This window comes from Mus pahari, chromosome 1 (genome assembly GCF_900095145.1).
Source record: "Mus pahari chromosome 1, PAHARI_EIJ_v1.1, whole genome shotgun sequence".
Classification (NCBI taxonomy): domain Eukaryota; kingdom Metazoa; phylum Chordata; class Mammalia; order Rodentia; family Muridae; genus Mus; species Mus pahari.
In genome coordinates this window covers 15,921,419-15,927,159 of record NC_034590.1, presented here as the reverse complement: position 1 = coordinate 15,927,159, position 5,741 = coordinate 15,921,419, and positions in this window count along the sequence as shown.

Sequence of the window (5,741 nt, the reverse complement as noted above, 5' to 3'; positions counted from 1 at the left end):
TAGGCTGGCCATCAGAAGGGACTTTTGATTTGAGTATAATTTTATTTTATTTTATTTTATTTTTAAAGATTTATTTATTTATTATATGTAAGTACACTGTAGTTATCTTCAGACACTCCAGAAGAGGGCGTCAGATCTTGTTACGGATGGTTATGAGCCACCATGTGGTTGCTGGGATTTGAACTCCAGACCTTTGATAGAACAGTCGGGTGCTCTTACCCACTGAGCCATCTCACCAGCCCAGGATTTTTTTTTTTTCCGAGACAGGGTTTCTCTGTATAGCCCTGGCTGTCCTGGAACTCACTTTGTAGACCAGGCTGGCCTCGAACTCAGAAATCCACCTGCCTCTGCCTCCCAGTGCTGGGATTAAAGGCGTGCGCCACCACGCCCTGAGTATAATTTTAAAGGTTAAAGCTATTGTTTTCCAGGAAGGACCAGGATCTCACTCAGACCAGCAGCCTTACATAACTGTGTGGCAGGATCTTGTCCAGAACCCACCACCATGGATCAAGCCATGGATTCTGCAGCTAATGCCAGGCTCCCGAACCCTGGCCCTTCGCCAATCAAAAGCAAAACTAAAAACTACTCCCAAAAAGGAGTCTGTACCAGTTCCCTCTGCTCCTCCTAAGATCTACCCTGAGATTGAGGAGCCCCCAGAGTGGCCTGAGCCACCCCCTCCTCTGTATCATGGCCAATCTGGTCCTGTCCCCAGCTTTGGCCCTCCTCCATCTCCGGGACAAATTCCCGGAGAGGCAGCTATGGCTGGCACTCGGAGTTGGCACACTCCAAGCCCGCTTGACTGCCACCTCCCCCCCACTCAACTTCTGCTTTTCCATTGAGAGCCATGGGGGCCCCCGCCTGATAATTCCCAGGCTTTGCAGCCCTTTCAGTATTGGCCCTTTTTTCTCTGCTGACTTGTATAATTGGACGTCTAACCACCCTTTTTTTCAGAAAATCCCTCAAGCCTGACAAGACTCATGGAGTCCCTGATGTATTCGCATCAGTCCACCTGGGATGACTGCCAGCAGCTTCTACAAGTTCTTTTTACTACAGAAGAAAGGGAGAGAATTTTACTTGAAGCTCAAAAAAATGCTCCTGAGGCTAATGGAGCCCCTACCAATCTACTGAATGAAATCAAGGGTTTCCCTTGGATCATCTGGACTGGGGTTATAATACGGCAGAAGGTAGGGGGCGACTGACAGTCTATCGCCAGGCTTTGGTGGTGGGTCTCCAAGGGGCTGCACGACACCCCACCAATTGAGCTAAGGTAAGAGAGGTCTTGCTGGGCATGGTGGCGCATGTCTTTAATCCCAGCAGAGGCAGGCGGATTTCTGAGTTTGAGGCCAGACTGGTCTGCAAAGTGAGTTCCAGGACAGCCAGGGCTATACAGAGAAACCCTGTCACGAAAAAACGACCCCCCCCCCAAAAAAAAAGAGGAAAAAGAGAGGTCTTGCAGGGACCCACCAAACCACCATCGGTATTTTTAGAGAGATTAATGGAGGCCTATAGACGATATACACCTTTTGACCCCACCTCTGAAGGACAGCAGGCTGCAGTCATTATGGCCTTCATAGAGCAGGCTGCACCTGATATAAAAAAGAAATTGCAGAGATTGGAAGGTCTACACACACAGACCCTCCAAGATGATGTAAAGGAGGCAGAGAAAGTGTATAATAAGAGGGAAACTGAGGAAGAGAAAAAAGAGAGAGAGAGAGAAAAGAGAGGCAGAAGCAAGAGAGGATAAGAGGGATCGTAGACAGGAAAGAAGCTTAACCAGGATTCTGGCCGCAGTAGTCAGAGAAAAAGGTGAGCATGAGAGTAGACAGCAAGGACGCCTGGGAAGCAGAAGGCCCCGGCTGAAGAACAAAGCAAAGGACCCTTCTAGATAAAGATCAATGTGCATACTGCAAGGAAAAAGGGCGAGAGAATGCCCTAAGAAAAAGGGAAGAGGGCCAAGGGTATTGGCCCTCGAAGAAGACTAGAGGAGATAGGGCTCGGACCCCCTCCTTGAGCCTAGGGTAAACTTGACTGTGGAGGGGACTCCAGTAGAATTTCTGGTAGACACTGGAGCTGAATTTTCTGTAATACAACAATCTGGGAAAGCTCCAAGATAAAAAGACAATTGTGGTTGGAGCCACAGGACAAAAATTATATTCATGGATCACCAAACGTAAAGTGGATCTGGGGAAAGGGCAAGTGACGCATTCCTTTCTGGTTATTTCTGAGTGCCCTATTCCTCTTCTGGGCAGAGGTCTCTTGATTAAACTTAAGGCTCAAATACAGTTTACCTCGAGTGGACCCAGAGTTAATTGGGAGTCCCCATCAAACATGATACTGGCCCTGAAGTTAGAAGAATATAGACTGCATGAAATACCAAAAGTTGGTGAAAAACTGGAATCTGGTAGATGACTCAGAGCTTTTTCCCAGGCCTGGGCAGAGACTATGGGCATGGCAGTACTGGACCCTACTGTGGTAATAGAATTAAAAGCAGATGCCACTCCCATAAGGGTCCGACAATACCCTATGAGTCAGCAAGCAAAGGAGGGTATTAGACCTCATATTCAGAGACTATTACAATTGGGGATTTTAACTCCATGCCAGTCTCCATGGAACATCCCACTTCTGCCTGTAAAAAAGCCTGGCAAAGGAGATTATCGACCAGTCCAGGATTTAAGAGAGGGCAACAAAAGAGTACAAGATGTTCACCCTACTGTACCCAACCCATACAACCTCCTCAGCTCTTTACCACCAGAACGGAAGCGGTATACTGTATTGGACTTAAAGGATGCATTTTTTTGATTAAGACTTCATCCTTCTAGCCAGCATTTCTTCGCTTTCGAATGGAGAGACCCAGAAGTTGGGCACAACGGACAGCTGACATGGACAAGACTCCCGCAAGGGTTTAAAAATTCTCCCACTATCTTCGATGAAGCGCTACATCGGGACTCGGCATCCTTCAGGACTGATAGTCCTGAGATAACCCTTCTCAATATGTAGATGGCCTTTTGATTGCTGCTGATACTGAATCAGGCTGTCTAAAAGGTACCGAGCGCCTATTAGCTGAACTGGGTAAGTTAGGCTATAGAGCCTCTGCAAAAAAGGCCCAGTGGTGCCAAACTGAGGTCACCTATTTAGGATATACCGTTAAGGATGGGAAGAGGTGGCTAACTGAAGCCAGAAAAAAAAGACTGTGACTCAGATTCCTGTACCAACCACCCCTAGACTAGTCAGAGAACTTCTAGGCACTGCTGGATTTTGCCAACTGTGGATTCCACGGTTTGCTATTTTGGCTGGGCCCTTGTGTCCTTTGACTAAGGAGCAAGGTAGGTTCCAATGGACCCCTGAGCACCAAAAGGCCTTCGACGAGATCAAGAAGGCCTTATTAGAGGCTCCAGCGCTTGCCCTGCCAGACTTGATTTGTCAAACTCTGATTGTTCTGTCTCTCTCAATGCCCGCCTGAAGGCTCCTGAAACCGTTAAGAGGACCATCTGGAAGCAGCTTAAAGAAGCCTATCATCGGGGAAACCTGGGGGTACCCCACAAGTTCCAGGTTGGGGACTCAGTCTATGTCCGGAGACACAGAGCCGGGAATTTGGAACCAAGGTGGAAAGGCCCCTATGTCATGTTGCTGACTACTCCCACCACTCTCAAAGTTGACAGAATCGCCGCCTGGATTCATGCTTCGCATGCAAAAGCGTCCCCCTCAGAAGATCGAGATGAATGGACGGTGGAGAGAATGGCTGATCCCCTTAAGCTGCGCCTAGATCGCAGCGCTATTCTAAAGAAGAGTGACAATCCGCATCAGCCCTTGACTCTCACTTGGCAAGCACTGTCTCAATCAGGAGAGGTGCTCTTCACCACTTCGCGAGAAGAACCCTCTCCGCCAAATCATTCCTGCCGCCAGGAGTGATCCCCCTAACCTGGTTCAGAGTTATGGGTTCTATAGCTGCCCCCAAAACTTAAAAGGTTCTTGGTGTGGAGGGGCCAGATGGTACTATTGTTGCATGTGGGAATGTGTTACCTCAAACGACGGAGATTGGAGACGGACTCCCGAATCAGCAGGAGATGGACTAAAGTTTTCCTTCCAAAATAGAGGACCTCTATTTTGGAGCTCTACAAAAATAAAAATTGCAGGCCTACAGATTTAGATCGAATAGAATTGCAGTTCACAGACATGGGAAAGAAATACATCCTTGATCAATGGCTTGAGGGCATGACTTGGGGCGTTGTGTATTACAATTATGGGAGTAAACCAGGGTCATTGCTCCATGTCCGCTTAAAGATGGAGAGCCCCCAGCCCTGCTAATAGGCCCCAATAAAGTCCTCCCTGAACAAGGCCAGCCAGTTTTCCCAGCTTCTGCCCTGGTCCTGGCCCCAAGTCCCACCCATAAGTATCCCCCACTAAGAGTTTCTGCTCTCCCTGCTCTCCCTCCTACCTCTCTGACGACTGCTGGACTGCCACCCACTGGACAAAGACTGCTTGGTCTTCTTCAAGGAGCCTTTTCTGTGTTAAATGGTACCAATCCCAATATTACTAAGTCTTGTTGGCTATGCCTGGCCGCTGGTCCCCCAGTCATACCCACTGTAATTGGGGACATAGCCATACATTAACCCTCACTGAGGTATCAGGCGGGCACATATTTGGGAAAAGTACTCCCAAGTCACCAACATCTGTGTAATGAAACTCATAAGAGCCCCAGGACTGAAAGAACTCATTATCTGTCATTGGGTCCAAATAGATGGTGGGCTTGCAGTACTGGACTGACTCTTTGCGTCTCAACATCAGTACTCAACGAGACCAGGGATTATTGCATTCTTGTACAGCTGGTACCTAGGGTCATTTATCATCCCTCAGAAGAATTTGTTGATGAGTTTGACATGAGGCCGACCCGCCTCCGGAGAGAGCCTGTAACTATGACCCTGGCCGTGCTACTGGGAGTAGGAATAGTGGCAGGAATAGGCACTGGGACTGCTGCCTTAGAACAGGTACCTGGCTATTATAATCAGTTGAATGGATACCTACATTGCAGCCCTGGAACAATCTATTACCAGGTTAAAAGGATCTTTAACATCCTTGTCTGAAGTTGTTCTTCAGAACCGTAGGGGATTGGATTTGCTCTTCCTTAAAGGAGAAGGATTGTGTGCTGCCTTGAAAGAAGAATGTTGTTTTTATGTGGATCACTCTGGAGTTATAGAGGACTCCATGAGTAAATTGAGGGAAAGATTAGAAAAACCAGACCGAGGCCTCAATTGGTTGACCACTGCTCACCTGTGTAGGGAAATGTATCATCTTCCACTCCTCTGGTAATGGAATTGGTTTGTTCCTGTATCTTAAATCCTATTACCTCTGCTTTTTGGACTATCTTCATGTTAGTTTTTTCAGTTCAAAATCAAATCTCAACCAAAATTTTTAGTTACCTGACAGTATTCATTTTCTATTGCCTGCTTTAATAGTTTCCTCTGAACAAGTGGAGTAGACTGAGTAATGAAAGTGACATCAGCCCCAAGATTGTCAAAGTTGGGAATGGTTAAGCATAGTATTTGTGGTAGTTTGACTAACAATGCTTCCCATAGGCCCATGTATTTAAGTTCTTAGTCATCAAAGTGGTAATATTTGAAAAGGTTAAAAGGATAAGGAGTTGTAACCCTATTGAATGAAGTGTGTCACTAGATAGGCTGTGAAGTTTGAAAATCCCACAGCAAACCTAGATATTTTGAGTGTGTGTGTGTGTGTGTGTGTCT